The sequence below is a fragment of the Canis lupus genome, chromosome 35 (assembly GCF_011100685.1).
Source record: "Canis lupus familiaris isolate Mischka breed German Shepherd chromosome 35, alternate assembly UU_Cfam_GSD_1.0, whole genome shotgun sequence".
Lineage (NCBI taxonomy): Eukaryota > Metazoa > Chordata > Mammalia > Carnivora > Canidae > Canis > Canis lupus.
Window position 1 is genome coordinate 9,378,770 of NC_049256.1, and position 20,340 is coordinate 9,399,109.

At 37.9% G+C, this 20,340-nt stretch overlaps 1 long non-coding RNA gene across 1 annotated transcript in view; it reads left to right on the plus strand.

Moving 5' to 3' along the window:
* The window catches only part of LOC106558239, a 39,426-nt gene that overhangs the window by 13,449 nt on the left and 5,637 nt on the right, over nucleotides 1-20,340 (plus strand). Inside the window, exons 2-3 of the long non-coding RNA XR_005384121.1 lie at nucleotides 1,301-1,374; nucleotides 7,820-7,958. This is a non-coding gene — a long non-coding RNA (uncharacterized LOC106558239). The remainder of the gene's footprint in view (nucleotides 1-1,300; nucleotides 1,375-7,819; nucleotides 7,959-20,340) is intronic.

Genomic DNA, 20,340 nt, shown 5'->3' on the forward strand with positions numbered 1-20,340 from the left:
AAGACGTTATCTTTAATCCTGTGAGCCTTGCCATCCTCCTCCTCCCCTTCACCAGCATCATCTTCACCAGCGTTGTCTGTGTTTTCACTGCCCCTGGGTGCTTGTGTGTATGTGTCGTAGCACTAGGAATGCCATAAAGATGGAATTAAATGCACAAAATCCTGCCTCTCTGTCATGCAATTCAAGGCAACTGATTCATACATAAGTTAACAATAAATGATTGCATTTTGAATAAAGAATAAACAAGAGCTTAGATCACAGAAATAATTGAAATGTTGCCCTTACATATAACATTTTATTTTATTTTTTTAAAGCATGAGGAGTGAGGGAAACTACAACTGTTGTGTACTTCATACAGGGCAGGGGCAGGAGAATGTTTTTACCCATTCCTCTCATTTGTCAGACGGATAATGAGGAAAACCATTATTTTAGAAAATGCTTTGGAAAAGGGAAGCAGATGTCTTGCTTGATAGGGTATTTCAGCCACACTGACACCTTTTTAAAAATCATCCTAGGGGACCCCTGGGTGGATCAGTGGTTGAGCATCTGCCTTTGGCTTAGGTCATGATCCCGGGGTCCTGGGATCGAGTTCCGCATAGGGCTCCCCGCGAGGAGCCTGCTTCTCCCTCCGTCTGTGTCTCTGTCTCCGTGTCTCTCATGAATAAATGAATAAAATCTTAAAAATATAAGTAAAATTATCTAAGTAATTTTTATGAAAGTGGGATTGTTTCCTTTGGCTGATCCTGGACAGCAGTCATGGTAAGTTGGGGATAGTCATTTCTTTGGTGATCAAAAGTAGCCCTGCTACATGGCAAGGTATTTTACTTGATCTGGTTCAGTGAAAATGTTCTCCTGATTTCTATTTATCTTAAGTACCACCTCACCCTAGAACTCAGTGGGCACTTCTCTCATTTAGGGTCCAGAAATAGCGGTTTAGTTACTTCTTACCTTTCTGAAATCAACATGTTTCCCGGGAGAATTGAAAGGAAGATCCTCTGCCAAATATACATCTAGAAAAATGATAATTACTCGTTAGTCCTTTGCTCATGCTGTTTTCCTTGCCACAAATGCCTTTTTTGGGTCACCATCATTTACTAAAACCTGCTCTTCCATTCTGGTGTGGCCTGGGATGTCCCTCTCTTGGGAGGTATTTTTTTCAACTACAGCTGTCCCTGGTGATATTTAGGGTTTGGAAGGTTGGGGTTGTTCTTCTGAATCCCCACAGTATTTACTGCCTTACAAAACAAATGTTACTTTTTATTATTATTTATTCTTTCTTGCATGAATTCTAACCACCTAGCGAGCCTCTTAAGAGACGTAACCTAGTGGAAGCCATGTAATCTGACCGAGCGTTCAAGTTCCCATCTGTAATATGTGAGTACTACTAATATCTTCCCAACCTACCCCACGGGCTGTTTTGAAGCTAAGGATGAGATAATGTATAAGGATGAGATAATATATGTTGAATAAATATGTGAAAAAATGTTGAAAAGTATAAAACCCTGTGCAGATTCAAGTCCACAGGTACAAAGAAGGACAGATCTTTTAGGTACTACCCTAGGCCAGAGCTCTTGTTCAAGAGGTGAGAACACTGATGTTCTCAGAGGCAAAGTTGCAGAACTGGTTAGCGTGGCTGAGCCCGGGATCAGGTTTCTGGACTCTGAGCAGGTGCAGTCTGTTCTCTCCCTGCTGCTTCTCTTATTAGGCAGAGCAGTGAGCTTCCTGGGCACTGAATAATTGTCAGTAGAGGCAACACAAATAGATTTCACACTGTTTGGGGGGGTGAGGAATTGGTAGTATATCCTTTCTTGAAAGTGGAAGCTGATAGAAAGTTGAAGGATTAGCAGAAAGGTAATGAGAGTCTTGATGCCTGCAAGAGAGATGGGGCGAGGCAGGGCTTTGGAGGATGAATAGGAGCACACAAGAGGGAGGCTGAGCCTATGGAGATGAACTTTGCTGATGTTGTAGATTTTCCAGGTTGGGATAACCTGCTTACACGGGTGGGGAAAACTTGTGCGGATTTATGTTTGGATGGGAAGCTGAATTTCTATCTTCCTCCACCTTCACGGTGTAACCACTCACATGCATCCAAAGGGTAACTCATTTCTAAAAGGCACTACATGCAAACATCATACACAGGTGGGGGAGTTGATTCTCAACAGTGAGGTCATTATCAGTCTTATCAGTTCCTGATAGGGAACAGAAGAGATCAGAGTTCAAAGGGCTGGGGGTGTGGGTAGCAAATTTGAACATGGAGCTTGGGACAGAGGGAGGGCACCAGAAAGGTGATTGACAAATGAGTAGAAATCTGTAATAGTCAAGACATGTATGGGATCAAGTTGAGGCGATGTGGAAGTTCTGGACCAAACTGCATCAGGGCTGGGAAACTGCAGGCATTTGTTTTACAGAGGCTTGTTTGCTACTGAATGGGGTTGGTGATGGGGTCAAACTGTACGTCCCATATAAGGCTTTGCTTGGCACTCCAAATTCTTAGGAAGAGAGGATGAGAATGCAGTCAGGATAAGCCTATTGGTATTTCCCCTTGGGTTATCACTGTAGGTGGTTAAAGCTTCATCTCCTTTCAGGTGAGTGGATCATTTCTATTATTCCCACCTCCATGAAAATGCAGTTGCTCTTTCCTTACCATTCATCATGAAAAGGAAAATTTCTGTTTGAGCAACCAGAGGATTCAACGTCCTTCCGCACACTACAAGTAATGGAAACAATGCTATTGTTCCCATAAAAGACAAAAGAGAGGCAGCCACCAGACTTTCTTAAATTAAAGGTGTGGTACAAGTCCTCACTATTATGTGTTTGCATGTTATACTCAGCAGCAGACTTGCACACTAAAAATATTTGGAAACAAACACTTATGGCAGGAGAGTTGTTCGTTTCTATCTTGGGTCCAGCTGTTTGCTAAGTCTCGAAGAGACAGACTTATTCTCTTAATGTTTTGACACATTGCATTCAAAAATCTGTTTGCATTAGCAGATTATGGTTCAGCTTTTGAAAAATGGCATATGTGTTCCCATGTTAAAAAAAATCTTTGTCAATGATCATCTCACTTCAACTTTATCGCTTTGGGATGCTTATGTGGCCCCTCATTCCTCCTCACTGGCGATGAACAAATTCCTCACAGGCACACAGTCTTGTTCAGTGCCATCAGTTGTAACAGAAGCAGAAAAATAACACTTGTGAATGAAGGTATTGTAAAGCCTGGAGCGCATGAATTAGGCTCTTACTGGCTGGCCTCATTGCTTCATCACATAGCAAGGTGATCCTAGGCTACCACTCAAAAGTAAGAGAACTTATATTTTAACTCGCTGTGTCTGGAAACATCCCCCTTCATAGTTTGGTGAGGGAGAAAGATATTTTGTTCGTTAAAAGGGAGAAAAACCAAATCAAATGTGAGTGACTGGAGCAGGGCCAGTAATCTTGCAAACTAGTGTGATCACTCAGTGTGATTATTTCAAAACCTCCTCTGTTGGCAAAAGATGATTGGGTTGGTCAGTTTCACACCAAACAGAGGCTGGGAGAATGACAGTCTTCTCATTATAACACAGAAAATTTTATGTGTGATATTTATGTGCCATCAATTTTTGAACTATAATCTAATAGCCCTGGTATGCAAGTTTTTGTATTTCTGCAAACTCTTTTTGAGTGTTGGATTTCTACAATGTTTGCCTGAGTTAAACTTTCTTCTGAATGGAGAACTGGAAATGAAAAAAAAAAAAAAAACCAATTATAAATAGTGTGAAATTGAAAGATGTCAGGGAGGGCTGCCTGGGTGACTCAGTCAGTTAAGGGTCTGACTCTTGATTATGGCTCAAGTCTCAGGGTCATGAGATTGAGCCCCCATCAGGCTCCACGCTGGACACGGAGCTCTGAGCATGGAGCCTTCTTAAAATTCTATCTCTCTGCCCCTCCATCATGCTTGCACACTCTCTCTCTCTTTAAGAAAAGGAAAGATACCCCAGACATTGTAGCAGAGTTCTTCAGAGAAACAAAATCAATAGGATTCATGTATATGGAGGAAGAGATTTGTTGTAAGGAGTTGGCTCATGTGATTTAGAGGTTGATAAATCCCAAAGTCTATAGTTGGCAAGCTGGAGACCCAGGAGAGCTAATGGTACAGAACCTGAAGGAAGAGCTGATGTTTCAGTTTGAGTCTGAAGGCAGGGAAAAGCCAATGTCCTAGTTCAAAGCCAATGAGGTAGGAGGGACTCTGTGACTCTGGTGAAGAGTCAACCCTTTTGGTTTAGTCAGATCTTCAACTGGATTAGATGAAGCCCACCAACAATAGGGAAAACAAATTGCTTTACTCAGTCTACCTATTCAAATAGTAATTTTATCCAGAAACACTAATAGATGCACCCAGAATGGCATGGTTGACACACAAAGTCAAAAGGACACATAAACTTAACCACCACAGGCATCAACTAACAAAGTACAGGGAGTCAAGAGGTCTGTGAGATTAGTTTTTTTTTAACTAGGCTGATGAGGCAAATTCTTCTAACTCCTTGTTATTGCACAAACCTTCTTACCCCTGCCAATGTGGGTGGGTGAGCCACAGGTCACTCAGTTGGTGGCTAATTGCTCAGCTGCATACTGGTCCTTTGCAGAGCTTCCTATCCTCATAAACAGTGAGGCTTACGTTCCCTGCCTGTGTGGCCGTTAGGTAGAAATACCTTGAGAATCATGTGCTGACCAGGAATTGGGTGGCCTGGCTTTTTATTTGGATTTGGCCACCAACTTCTTTGTGTTCATGCAAATTATTTGAGCCTCATTACTCTTATTTATAAAACAACCAAGTCAGGCATAACTTGCATGATCTCCAAAGTCTCTTCCAAACTTCAAATCTTATAATCGGTAGATGACTAGAAAACTATTTTTCTTTTATTGGCGTCTTACGTGTAAAGCATTGTTTGAATTCTTTTAGCTTTTTAATATCTGGAAATGACAAGCTTCTAACTCCTACTTTGGAAAGAATTTTCTTCTGCCTCAAACCTCTATTATTTGGCTTTTGTCCTCTGTCTATAATAAACCATAAAGATTTTTGAAAATAAGCTTATTTCTTTCCATAGTAATAAAAGTCCATTCTCTGGAAATACTTGGCACCCTATAAGATAATAATTGTTAGCTCCTGACTCGTCAGTTCTAGGTTTTGCAGCTCGAAGCCAAAAAAGCCAACTTTGTGCTTTCCATCGGTCAATTTTGAGTTCAGTGATGATAGACAACAAGAAGACATTCAAGAATGTCAGTTAACATTTTTTTTTTTTTTTACAGTAGGCCCCATACCCAACATGGAGCTTGAGCCACAATCCTGAGATCAGGATTATCATGCTTTACGGACTGAGCCAGCCAGGAGCCCCAAGAATGTCAGTTTACACTTTCAGTATTTTTCTACTAAATAAAACATTAGCATGTATTATGGTTGGATTTAGAGTACATGGGATAGAAGACACACTTCCTACTGCTGTTTTCTTTTGTGGAGAAGGCAAACAACCCACTCCTTTAGCAATAAGACTGTGAACCTCATAACTTCACACTTGAAACTGGTCTCCATCTTCTTTCGTGCTGCATTGTGTCAAGGACAGATGCAGGCTATTGATCAAGATCCTTACGGAATCCCTCCCACATTCTTCACAGAATCATGTCTGACAAAGTGACATGCTATATGTTTTCACAATGACATGGAGATTGAAAATGGAAAAGTTAAATATAAATCTTCATGGAAGTTTCAGTAATTTTTAATAATTTGTTCTTTTGTCGCATGCATATGTGAATGATATATTTGTCCTAGAGCAATACGAATTCATTTCCCCACATCTGTAATATCTGCAGTAAGCTAAATTAAAAATGCATTTGTACTTGTACAGTTAAATGATCATATTTAATGAAATGTCAGAGATGAATCTTAGCAAATAGTCAGGAAATTATTTTAGAGAGGGCAGCATTTCATTACTAGCAGTCGGGGAAAAGCAAAGTGATTAAACAAATGGTTTACTGCTCTTAGGTAGTGGCTGGCCAAGAAGAATAGAAAACCAGTGTGTGGGGCAGATGGACAAATGTGGCGTTTCTAAGTCTTAGTTCTCTCTCTTTTCCTGCTCCCCCCAACCCTCATGGAATCTGGAGCCTGATGGTGGCTCACAGGAGCAGGTTGGGAGAGTCTCCCCATGTAGTGAGGAGAGGAAGTTGGTAGAAAATAGATAGCATGCATGAGAATCCCCTCATGTGAGGTCTCCACAACCCAGCTGTTGCAGAGTTGAGGCACAAGATTTGAGCAGGAGAGTCAGGTCAGTTGAATGAGTATAGGAAGAAGCGAAGCAAAGGATGGTGGGCTGTTTAGGCTACATACAGGCTCTGCACCCGTGGGGCACTGGGAAGAGAAGAGATTAGGGAACTGTGCTGAGAGTCAGAATAGAGTGAATGAGGGTAGGTGGTAACAGACAGCAAGTAGGAGCAGAGAGGTTGAAGAGGAAAAAGAGAGCAGGAGGGGGCGCCGAGGCAGTGTATTCGGTGGTTGAGAAAGCAGAGGGGGACCACCAGACAGCCAGTGAGGCCTTCCTTTGCCACCAACACGCTGCCACATTGCACACAAATCCCACCAAGGAACTTGTTCGTGTGCTGGCAGGTTAGATAAGTAGTTACATAAGAATGATCAACTCTTTTGGTGCGCGTTCTGTGCTGTGTTGTGTCCTCCAAGAAGACATGTGGGAGCCCTAACCTCTAGCCCTCAGAATTGGCCTAACTGAGAAATAAGGTCATTATAGATGTAATTCGTTAAAATGAGGTCATATTGGAGGAGGAGGATAGGGCCTTAATCCAATACCCTCGGCGTCCTTACAAGATGATAGGAAGGCACGTAGAGAGAAGGCCATGTAATGAAAGAGGCGGAACATGGAGTGATGTAGTTGCCAGCCAGGCAAAGCCAAGGGTTTCCAGCCACCACCTGAAGCCATCAAGAGACAAGGAAGGATTCTCTCTCTACAGTCCTTAGAGGGAACAAGGCCCTGAGGATCCCTTAACTTCAGTCTTCCGGCCTCCAGAATCATTGAGACAATAAATTCATGTTGTTTTAAGCTACTCAGTTTGTGGTACTTTGTAATGGCAGCCCTAGGAAATGAATATAGTTGGTAAAACACAATTCTGAACGACAGAATCAAATTATATTTCTCAGTCTTTTGCATTTTTTGTTTTTCTTAAGGAAATTCCATTACTTTTCACTTAGGTATTTTGTGCTGCTATCAGGGACCAGAGTGAGGTGAGCAAGGCATGCATTCTCCTCAGCTCCCAAAAGCTCAACAATTCAGATATATAGCATATGGGGGCAATATTTTTTTATTTTTTTATTTTTATTTTTATTTTTTATTTTTTATTTTTTTAATTTTTTTTGCAATATTTTTTTTTAAAAATTAAATTAATGCAAGAAAGCCATGGTGAACCAAATATCAAAATTTTATCTTATTTAAAAAAAATTTAAAAAAGATTTTATTTATTTATTCATGAGAGACACAGAGAAGCAGAGGGAGAAGCAGGAGAAGCAGGTTCCCTGTGGGGAGCCTGATGCAGGTCCTGATTGCAGGGTCCAGGGATCACCACCTGAGCTGAAGGCAGACACTCAACCACTGAGCCACCCAGGCGTCAAAAATCTCAAAATTTTAAACACAGACTCAAAGTATTATCCATTTTTCCTTCTGCCTCAGCGTGGCCTGGCGTGGCACTGCTGTCAACATCTGAACAATACAACTAAGTTTAAAAATGCATATAATGAAGGGCATAGATGCAATTATATTCACATGAAAATATTATATTTCAGTTTTGTCTCAGGCAGACACTGCAAGAGATGACAAGGTTCAGCAAGATGACTCGGGCCAAATTCACTTTTTTCCATCTAAGAGCCAAAGAGTGGGAAAGGAAGACCAGATCAGCAGCATCAGGTAACAGTGCGAGCCCAGGTAAGCATCTTTCCAATATGAAATCTGCATAAAAAAAGACAAGCTGCTATAATCCCAGTAGTGAAGGGAATTAGATTCTTTGGCCTTTACCACATGACAGTAAATGACAGCATAATAAATAAAGCAAAAATGATTTCTGACTTCTACTTTTCACATCGTAACCCGGAGGCGCTTTGCTATTGTTACAAGTATATTAAATGTAGGTCTGATTACATCCTAAGGAGAGCTGACAAGAGGCACATTCTGGAACAGGAGATGCTGGCCTATGTCTGGTAGTTAATATTTATTGGGTGCACACTTCTGAAGCTTCAGAGAGATCAAGGGGGGAACTAGGAGAGACCAAGAGTGGAATGTCATATCATATGCTTAATTTAGATTAACTTTCTTTCAATTGCTTAAAGAGATTGTGGAGTGTTTAGTACTTGAGGGTGGTTATTAGCTCTCCTCTCTTATCCTGTAGAAGTGCAAGTACACTCTCGTGGATGATGGAAAGGCCTAGGACGTGGATTCTCCGACTGAGAGAAAATGCAAAAGACAGAAATCATTAAATTAAACACAGGGATCTATGCTGTTGAAAGACATTTTTACTCCTTTTTGTTGTACGAATTTGAACACATGCAGAGCTAGTCATGCAATCACAAGCACACGAGAAACACTCCCACATGCTACCCCTGTATTGTCTCCTTCTTTAAAACTTGAATCTAGCTTTTCTTTGCAGAATGGTCTGCTAATTTTGATTGTTTTAGGGCTTACTTTCCTGAATTCCTGTGATTTCACTTACTACAAATTCTGCGAATTCACTCTGATTTTATTTTATTTTATTTTTCACTCTGATTTTAATAATTCAATGCTACTTAGGTCTTAAGTGTAGAGGTTTATATTTATTTATTTATTTATTTATTTATTTATTTATTTATTTATTTATTTATTTATTTTTTCCAGGACCATGGTTTAGTAAAAGATGTTTGAAAAATAGGAGGAAAGAACTCTGGGAACCGAACAAGATGTAGTGGAAGGGGAGGTCGGTGGGGAGATGGGTAACTGGGTGATGGGCACTGAGGAGGGCACTTGACAGGATGAGTCCTGAGTGTTATACTGTATGTTGGCAAATTGAACTCCAATAAAAAAATATACAAAAAAAAGAAAAGAAAATAGGAGGAAAGTATGGAGATATGAAATGTGGAGATCTGACCATTATTTGATCATAGAGAGATATTGTTGGCCAGGAGCAGTACACACCGTTGTGTGTCGAATAGAGTATATCCTTTCATCTTTTAAGGAATTTTAAATATTTATTATTACTTTCTTAAGTTTTATTTATTTCAGAGAGAGACAGAGACAGAGCATGAGCAAGGGGAGAGGCAGAAGGAGAATCAGACTCCCCGCTGAGTAGGAAGCCTGATGTGGGGCTCAATCCCAGGACCCTGGAACTGTGACCTGAGCTGAAGGCAGATGCTTCACTGACTGAGCCTACCCAGATGCCCCAATTTTAAATATTTTATAGCACAACATTTCTTGCAGCAGTACTATCATATGTTTAGTATTTCTGATAATGTGAAAAGGATTCAGATCTTTTTTATTGTTTTTTCATAATTTCTTTTACTTCAACCGTTTTCAAGTGTGCAGTTCAGTGGCATCAGGTGGCATTGACATTATTGTGCAACCACCACCACCATCCATAGAACAATTTCATCTTCCCAAACTGAAACTCTGTACCCATTACACTAACTGCCCCCTTCTCCTCCAGCCAACTCCCTTCTACTCTCTGTCTCTATGATTTGACTACTCTAGGTTTCTCAAATAAGGGAATCACATAGTATTTGTCCTTTTGTGTCCAGCTTATTTCACTGAGCAGGTCTTCAAGGTTCATCCATCAGAATTCCCTTTCTTTTTAGGGCTACATCATATTCCATTGTATGTATACATCACATTTTGTTTCTCCATTCATCTGTTGATAGACATTTGGATATGTCAAAATTTTGGCTACTGTGAGTAATGCTGTGAATGCAGTTGTACAAAAATCTGCTCAAGTACCTGCTTTCAATTCTTTGGAGTATATACCCAGAAGTGGAATTGCTGGACTATAGGGTAATTCTATGTTTAGTTTTTTGAGGAACCACCACACTATTTTCCATATGAATTGTACCATTTAACATTTCCATCAGCAATGCACAAAGGTTCTGTTTTTTTTCTATATCATCACCGATATTTACTCCTAATCCATAGATTGTCTCTTCAGTCTGTTTATTATATCCTTTCAAATATAAAAGTTTTAAAATTTTGATGAAGCTCAATTTATCTACTTTTATTTTTATTGCCTTCATTTTCAGTGTAACATTCAAGAAATAATTGCCATATCCAGTGTCAAGAAGCCCTGCCTCTGTTTTCTTCTAAGAAAACTCTTTCTAAGAGTTTTATAGTTTGGATCTAAATTTAAATCTTTGGCCCATTTTGAGTTAATTTTTGTATACAGTATAAGAGTCCAACTTCATTCTTTTGCATGAAAGAATCAGCATCATTTGTTGCAAAAAAGGTTGGCTCTCTTGTCAAAAATCATTTGACCACATATATAAAGATTTATTTATGGGCTCTCTACTTTATTCCATTGGTCCATATATGTCTTTATATTGGTACTACACTTTTTGGACTAGTGTAATTTTTAAAAAAGATTTATTTATTTACTTGAAGTAGGGGGTAGGAGTAATAAGAGAGAGAGAGAAGCAGACTTATCACTCAACACAGAGCCTGATGTGGGGCTGGATTTCATGACACTGAAATCATAACCTGAGCCAAAGTCAAGAGTTAGACACTTAATCGTTTGCACCACCCAGGCATCTCTTGACTAGTATAATTTTGTAGTAAGGTTTGAAATCAGGGAGTATGAGACTTCAACTTCGTTCTTCTTTTTCAAGATTGTTTGGTCTATTTTGGGGGTCCCTAGAGATTCCATATGAAATTTAGGATGATATTTTCTATTTCTGTAAAAAAAAATCATTAGGATTTTGATGGGAATTGCATTGAATTTGTACATCTCTTTGGGTCATATAGACATCTTAACAGTATTTAAACTTCTTGTCCTTGAGCACAGATTATTTTTTTCCATTTATTTGTGTCTACTTTCATTTCTTTTAGCAATGTTTTGTAGCTTCCAAGGTACAAGTCTTTGGTCTCTTTGGTTAAGTTTATTCTTAAATATGTTATTCTTTTCAGTGTTATTGGGAACGGAATTGTTTTCTTAATTTACTTTTCAGATTTGTCATTGGTAGTGTATAAGAACAATTTTTTGTGCCTTGCAATTTTGATGAATTCATTTATTAGTTCTAATGTTTTATGGATTGTTTTTGGGTAGAGTTTATGATTTTCTGCATTTAAGAAAAATGCTTTTACCTCTTTTCCTTTTGTTTCTTTTCCTTGCCTAACTGCTCTGGTTAGGACTTTGAGTACTACCTTGAATAGATGTGACAAAAATGGGCATCTTTGTCTTGTTCCTGGTATTAGAGGAAAAAAATTAATGTTTAATCATTGGGTTTAATCATTTAGCTATGGGTTTTTTAATAAATGGTCTTTATTGTGTTGAGGTAGTTTCCCTTTGTTCCTAGCTTGTTGAGTGTTTTTATTATGAAAGAGTGTTGAATTTTGCCAAACACTTTTTCTGCATGAAGTGACATGATCATGTGGGGGTTTCCCCTTCATTTTGCAAATGCAGTATATTATATTTACTGATTTTCATATCTTGAACCATCCTTGCATTGTAGGAATTTGTTCAACTTGTTCATGATGTATAGTTCTTCTAATGTGCTCCTGAATTCTATTTGCTAGTATTCTGTTTGCTGGTATTTCTATATTATTATTCATTAGATATATTAGTCTATGTTTTCTTTTCTTACAGTGTCTTTGTCTGGCTTTGGCATCAGAGTAATGTTGGCCTCATAAAATGAATTTTGAAGTGTTTTATCTTCTTCAATTTTTTTTTTTTAAAGAAGAGTTTGAGAAGGATTGGTGTTAATTCTTCTTTAAATGTTTGGTAGAAAAAAAAAAAAAATGTTTGGTAGACTTCACCAGTGAAGCCATCTGTTTCTAGGCTTTCCTTTGAGGATTGAGAGGTAACCTACTGATACAGAATCAGAAAAGTAATTCTAGCCAACAGACATGTTGCTAATAAATTCTGTTCTGCTCCTTCTTTCTGATTGTGCAGTTCTGAGCAGAAAGTGGGACAAAGGAAAGTAAAATGCCACCAAATATCCTACTATTTTGAATGTGGCTTTTTCTTGCCTGAATATTTACTTAGTTCCTATAACTTTGACTTGTTTTTCTATAAAGTTATTTAGTCAGTCTCTATTTTTGTTTTTGTTTTCCCAATGTTTTCTATGGGTGAACAAGGGCCTGGAGTTTCCTTGCTTATCATCTTTCTGAGGTCACTCTTTTCTTCGACAATTTAATGGCAGTGAATTAGATAAGGTCCAGGTGACAAGGTCAGACTTGATATAGGTGTGCCGTCTCATCCTGTAGTCTATCACGTCAGGTAGTCTTCTACAACATTAAGTGGGTTCAGCAGAAAACACTTTAATCACAAAAAAAGAGATTTGGGTATATTCTAACATTGGAGAGAACAGCATTGATATAATGATATTGGTCATTAATAGTCTCAGAGGTTTGTCAACAAAACAAAGCATTTTTTTTGGAAAATGCTATATATTTTTAAAAATCAGCTTTCATGAGCACCTGCGTAGCTCAGTGGTTGAATGTCTGCCTTTGGCTCAGGTCATGATCTGGGGGTTCTGGGATAGAGTCCCGTATCAGGCTTCCTGTAGGGAGCCTGCTTCTCCCTCTGCCCATATCTTTGCCTCTCTGTGTGACTCTCATGAATAAATAAATAAAATATTTTTTAAAAATAAGCTCTAATAATATTCTTAGAAGATGGCAGAAATATCTTGCTTTGCATTTGAAAAGGGAGTCACTGCCATGAAAAAGGATTTGTTAGAGGTTGTGGAACAAGACAAGCTTAGATTTCAGGCTGGTAGTGTCTGCATCATTACATCATGACATTCTTCCTGTAAGCAGGACAATTGAATCAAAATATATCTGTCAAAAATCTCACAGTTTTGTAATTCTGTATCAATGGATTGTTTGGATTGTTTCTAAATCCCGAGCAAATGGTAGCCAAATAATAATGCACTAGGAGTGGTTTCTGTGGGATCTAAGGCCTCACAAGGTTTCTTGTCCCAGGGCCTCTTGTCAAAGACAAAATATATAATAAGGTGGGATGAAAGTGTAAGGCCTTGTTGACCTTCCATATAACTAGGCTTCTTCTTTGCCTCGTCCTGAGTAAAGAGTTTACCTTTCATACTCAGGACACTACAATGGGGTGGAGGAATTTGGTTCCAATTACACAAGACAGTAGGACTTGCATTTCTACTGTTTATAGTTTGGAATTAGCTGATGGGCTCAGTTTCTTGATCTTTGGTTGTCCTAAAGGAAAAGTATTGTTTTCCTTGTACGACTTCGAACAATTAACATTTATTCATTTTTTTTAACTGTTAAAGATTTTTAAAAATTTAAATAAAACAAAGAATTTGTAAAGATGGATTTTCAGGAAACTAAATATTTTAGTTGTATTTGAAGTGTTGTTTATGTGATCCCTAAGCAATTTAAAAGAGAAGAATACAGTTAATGCACTAACGTACACAAAGACAGGTGATATTTTGACATTTCTTGCCATTGAATTAATGAAATAACTGCTTTGATTTCTCTTACACAAAGCCCCAAAGCTGTCAAATGCTATCAAGTAGCATAATTAAATTCATTTACTTTTTTCTCAATTTTATTAAGAAATAATTGATGTATATCACCTTATAAGGTATAAAGCACTTTGGTTTGATTTGCATATATTATGAAATGTTTGCTGCAGTAAGTTCAGCTAACATCTATCTCCTCATACAGACACAATTAAAAAAAAAGAAGAAAGAATAAAGGAAAAAATTCTCCATGTGATGAGAACTCTTAGGATTTACTCTCTTAACTTTTATGTATATCATACAGTGGTAATAGCTATCACCTTGTACATTATATCTCTGGTACTTATTTATCTTATAACTGGAAGCTTGTATCTTTTGACCAACTTCCTCTAATTCTTCATCTCCCCACCACTTAAATCTTTAATCCATTTTGAATTAATTTTTGTGGGTGACATATATATGGGTATAGTTTCATTCTTTTACATGTGAATCATTATCCCAACACCATTTATTGAAGACATTGTCTTTCCTCCATTGAGTATTATTGGCTGCCTTGTCAAATATTAGTCAGCTATATATGTGTGGGTTTACTTGTGGGCTTCAGTTCTGTTCCATTGATCCATTTGTCTTTATGTCAATACCATATTGTTCTGATGACTGTAGCTTTATAAGGTAGCTTGAAATCAAGAACTGGAATACCTACTGCTTTGTTCTTTTTTCTCAGTATGATTTTTTCCCTTACTTCTGCAAAAAATGCTAATAGAATCTGGATAGAGATTACACTGAATCTATAGATAGCTTTTGGTAGTGTTGACATTTTAACACTATTAATTCTTCTAATCCAGGAACATGAGATATCTTTCCATTTATTTGTGTCTTCTTCCATTTCTTTCATCAATATCTTATAATTTTCAGAATAGAGATCTTTTACCTCCTTAGGTACATTTGCTACTAAGTATCTTATGGATTTGATGCCATTTTAAATGGGATTGATTTCTTCCTTTTTCAGAAAATTTGTTGTTAATGTATAGAAATGCTGATTTTGGTATGGTAATTTTGAATCCTGCCACTCTACTGTATTGCCTGTATTGATTGATTTAGATCCAACAGATTTTTTTTGGTTGAGTCTTCAAGATTTTCTATGTATAAAATCATGTCATCAGAAAATAGAGACAAGTTTACTTTTTATTTTATTTTTTAAATTTTATTTATTTATTTATTTATTTATTTATTTATTTATTTATGATAGAGAGAGAGAGAGAGAGAGAGAGAGAGAGGCAGAGATACAGGCAGAAGGAGAAGCAGGCTCCATGCAGGGAGCCCGATGCGGGACTCGATCCCAGGACTCCAGGATCACGCCCTGGGCCAAAGGCAGGTGCTAAACCGCTGAGCCACCCAGGGATCCCCCAAGTTTACTTTTTAATTTCCAATTCTGATATATTTTACTTCGTTTTCTTTTTTTAAAGATTTTATTTATTTATTCATGTTAGTCAGAGAGAGAGAGAGAGAGAGAGAGAGAGGCAGAGACACAGGCAGAGGGAGAATCAGGCTCCATGCAGGGGGCCCGACGTGGGATTCGATCCCGGGTCTCCAGGATCGCGCCCTGGGCCAAAGGCAGGCACTAAACCGCTGAGCCACCCAGGGATCCCTTTATTTCGTTTTCTTTCCTGATTGTTCAAGTAGGATTTCTGATACTATGTTGAATAGTAGTGATGGAGTGGACACTCTTCTCTGTTCCTGATCTTAGAGAAAATGCTTTCACCACCAAGTATGATGTAGCTATGGGCTTGTCATAAATGGCCTTTATTTATGTTGAGATATGTTCCTTCTATGCCTAATTTAAAAGTTTTTTAAAATCATGAATGGATGTTGAATTTTGTCAAATGCTTATTTTGCCTCTATTGAAATGATCATATGATTCTTTTCTTTCATTCTATTAATGTGATGTAGCACATTGATATGTGTGTGTGTTGAACCAATCCTGCATTCCAGGGATAAATTCCACTTGATCACAGAGAATGATCATTTTATTATGCTGCTGAATTCAGTTTGCTAGTATTTTATTGGGAAAATTTGCATCTATATCATTGGAAAGTTTACCTACAGTGGTTTTTTAAAATTTTTTTTCCCTCTGATTTTGGTATAAGGATAATGCTGGCCTCCTAAAATAGGTTTGGAAGTGTTCTTTCCTTTTCAGTTTTCTTGGAAGAGTTTGAGGATTAGTATTAATTTTTAAAATGTTTTATAAATTCATCAGTATAGACATCTGGTTCTGGGCTTTCTTCTTTGGGAGATTTTTGGTTCATGATCCAATCTCTTTACCAATAATTAATGTATACAGATTTTTTATTTCTTCTTGATTTAATCTTAATAAGATTTCCAAAACTTTTTTCGTTTCTTCTAGGTTGTCTAGTTTATTGACATATAGTTGTTCATAGTGGTATATGAATGTCGGTAGTATCAGTTGTAATGTCTCATTCTTCATTTATAATTTTGTTGATTTTGGTCTTTTTCCTGTTTTTCCTTATTTAGTGTAGCCAAAGGTTTGCCAGTTTTGTTTAGCTTTTCAAAGAACCAACTCTTAGTTTGGTTAACTTTTTCTATTGTTTTTCTTTTTTCTATTTCACTGATTTATGCTCTAATGTTTCTTATTTCCTTTCTTCTGGTTACTTTGGACTCAAGTTCTTTTATTTCAGTTCCCTAAAGCACAGAGTTAGGTAGTTCATTTGGGATCTTTCTTGTTTCTTCATGTAGATATTTATTGCTATGAACTTCCCTCTTAGAACTATTTTTGTGGCATTCTGCAAGTTCTGGTTTTTGTTAGATTGGAGAAACATTTTAATTTCCCCTTTAATTTCTTCTCTGATCCATTGGTTGTTTAGGAGAGTGATGTGTAATTTCTATGTGTTCATGAATTGTTCAGTTTTCCTCTTGTTATTCATATGCAGTTTCATGCCATGGTGGTCAGAGAAGATACTTGGTATGATTTCATCTTCTTGAATTTGTAAGACTGCAATGGCCTAAAATATGGTTTATTATAGAAAATATTCCCTGTGTACATGAGAATATGTATTCTGTTGTTGGATAAATGTCTTTTATATGTCTGTTAGGTTCGTTTGATCTATAGTGTTGTTTGAATCCACGGGTTTCTTATTGATTCTCTGTCTGGATTGTCTATATATATTTTTGGACTGTTAAATTCCCCAACTATTATTGTATTATGATTATTTCTCCTTTTGGCTGTTATATTTTGCTTTATGTATCTAGGTGCTCTCTTGTTGGGTGTATAAATATTAACAACTGTTACCTCTTCTTGATGTACTTACCTTTTTTATCATTATGTAGTGACTTTTTCGTCTTTTAACATTTTTGGTTTAAAGTTTATTTTGTTTGGTATAAGGATAGCTACCAAAAAAAAAAAAAAAAAAAAAAAAAGAGATAGCTACCTACTCCTGCTGTTGTTGGGTTACCATTTGCTTTGAATGTCTTTTTCCATCCCTTCCATCTGTGTCCTCAAGTCTAAAGTGAATCTTTTGTAGGCAGTGTATTTTTGGATCTTGGTTTTTGTTTGTTTGTTTGTTTTAGTCCGTTCAGCCATTCTGTGTCTTTTGATTGAATAATTAAATCTGTTTGCTTTTAAAGTAATTATTGACAAGTAAAGATTTAACACCAATTAGTGTTAATTCTTTAAATGCTTTATAAATTCATCAGTAAACACTAATTTAACACCATTTTGTTAATTGTTTCCTGTTTTGTAGATTCTTGTTTCTTATACAGCTGTCTTTTTGTGTTTTGATGTTCTTGGGATCAGTGTGCTTTGATTTCTTTCAGTTTTCTCCAGCACTTCTGGTCAGATGAGGCAGAAAGTACTCCCCACTGAGGGTGGTGCTGACATAGCTCCTTGCCTGGGCATGGGCAGACTAGGCTTTAGGGCCAAAATCGGGCAGATCTGCACCCCACTCTGTTCCCTGGCTAGAGTGCATCCTTGACTTGGTTCTGCAGATGATCAAAACTGCTAGCCGGGATTCCTACTTGGGCAGTGCAGGTATGCACTTGCTCTGCTAAGATCCCTGTGCTGGTTATTGCAAGCCCCTCCTCCCTTCTCCATAATATTCGGATTCCCAGTGCTGAGCCACACAGATGCCCCTGCAGTCCCTGTGGTGTGAGTTTGGAGCAGAGGCCTCCACAAATTGACCCATAATTCTGGGGGTTTGGTTGTCTCTTCTGGGTTGTCTTTTCCCACCGAAGAACTGAAGGCTCAGGAGAGCCCTCTCTGTGTGGTGTTGCACTGGCCTGGGAGAGAGGCAGTGTGGTCCACGTATAACTGCTTCTGTTCCTCCTCTGATACAGTCTGTCTTGGTCTCTATGGTGCAAGGGAATGGTTCACTGTGCTCTAAGATTCCCTCACTAGCATCTTGTTGTTGAATAGTTGTTAGTTGTTCTTCTTGTGAAGGGGAATGAAGTCAGGAACAACCCATGTTGCCGTCTTGGTGACATCACTCCCCATTTGCTTTTTACAGGAAATAGGAAACCCTAAAAATGAAACATTGAAGACAGGCATTGGGAATCTTCTTAAGCTTGTTTATAAACATATGCAGTTACCTTTAGGTACACATACAAAGTAAGATGAAAGAATCTTTGCTTTAGTGCAGATATTTCATTTAAATTTCTTATTTGTTAATTAAGTATAGGTATTTTATTTACATTTTTCTTTATACACATAATTTGTTATTGATTTGTTCATTTAACAAATATTTTTTGAGTGATTGAGGTATGCCAGGTCTGTAAGGAAGAAGATGCAGAAGACTGTGCCCTTAGGGAATTTACTTTTTTGGGGAGATAAAACTCAGAGCAATGATTATAAAGGCAATGTGAAAGGTTACATGAAGGTCAAAGACAATGGTCCAGGAAGCTCAGAGAGGCAATTATCTCTTCTGGGCAATAATAAGGCTTTGTGGGAAAGATAGTGTTTAACTTGAGGTGTTTTTTTTTTTTTTTTAAGATTTTATTTATTTATTCAAGAAGGAGATAGAGCACTGGGGGGAGGAGCAGAGGGAGAGTGACTAGCAGACTCTACATTGAGCGTGAGCCAGAAGTGGGGTTTGATCTCAGCGCCCCAAGATCACAACCTGAGCTGAAACCAAGAATCAGACAAATAACCAACTGAGCCATCTAGGCAACCCTAACTTGAGGTTTTCGTTTTTTTTTTTTTTAAATGTGAATTTTATTTCTTTTTCTTTTTTTATTATTTAAAAAAAATTTTTTTAAATTGGAGTTCAATTTGGCAACATATAGCATAACACCCAGTGCTCATCCTGCCAAGCGCCCCCCTCAGTGCTCATCACCCAGTCACCGTAACCCCCCACCCACCTAACTTGAGTTTTGAAGAATAGGCAGGATTTGGATACTTAGGGCTGGGGCCATGGCATTCCAGAAAGGCAGAATGCAGTGTGTAGGCAAAGCCAAGGAGAGGCAACACAGGCATTGAAGGGGAGCCTTCAGTCTGAAAGGAATATGGGATGGAAGGATGGGAGATGTGGAATAAAGCTGGAAAAGAATGAAAATATTAAAATTTACTTAGGGCTTACTTTGTACCAGGCATTGATATATCTTTTTGAGGATGTCATAATTTTTTTAATCTCTAGGCCAACTGTCCTCAAATAAGTGTTATTTTTCCTTTTGTAAAGTGTTACTGTTCCTTTTCTACAAAGGGAATCTGGGGCATAGAGAAATTAAGGAACTTGCTAGAAGTCACCTCTCACTAAGTGGCAGGACTAGCATTTAAGCCCAGATCTGATGCACACATTTTTTCCATATTTCCATGCTGTCTTGAATGAAACTCTAATGTAACAGTAGGAGAGGAGCCTATAGGGATGTTTTGAGCAGAAGAGTGGCAGCATTAGAGCTCTTTGCTCAGGAAGCTAGTGGAAGTGTGTAGGCTGGGCTGGAGAAAATACAGTTTATCAGTATTATCCTCAAAAAAGAAATATGCTAATTTGTGTCTGAAGAACAGTTAATAGTATTCATTTCCTTAGATTCTACTAGGCTAAGTGAACCCAGGGAAGCTAAGAACAGGGTTGCATTTAAAACATGTAAAACCTTATTGAGTGTAGTGTCAATTACTGTGCTAAGCACATTACAGACATTAGCTCAATGAGTAATTATAACCACCTGAAGTCTGGTGTTATCATAGATTCACAGGAAGGAAAACTGAGGCTCAGAGATGTTATTAATTCATTGTTCAAGGTTAGAGTTAAATGGGGCAGACAATCTTCAAATCCAGGACTGTATGTTTATATAACTTTGTGCTATTCTATCTCTTGCTATTTGCCTAAAAACCTGAAAGAATATTAATTTAAAAAAAGTCTCCGCTCAATCCTTCTATCTGAGAAAGTGGTCTTCCCCTGAACATCTCTGGCCCCATCAACTCTGGCAGCTCCTTGACTGTTCCCAGCCATCTCTTCTCTTTGTCTCAGTTCATTCCTAAGGGGTTCTCATGTCATTTCTTTTTTTTTTTTTAATTTATTTTTTATTGGTGTTCAATTTACTAACATACAGAATAACCCCCAGTGCCCGTCACCCATTCACTCCCACCCCCCGCCCATCTCCCCTTCCACCACCCCTAGTTTGTTTCCCAGAGTTAGCAG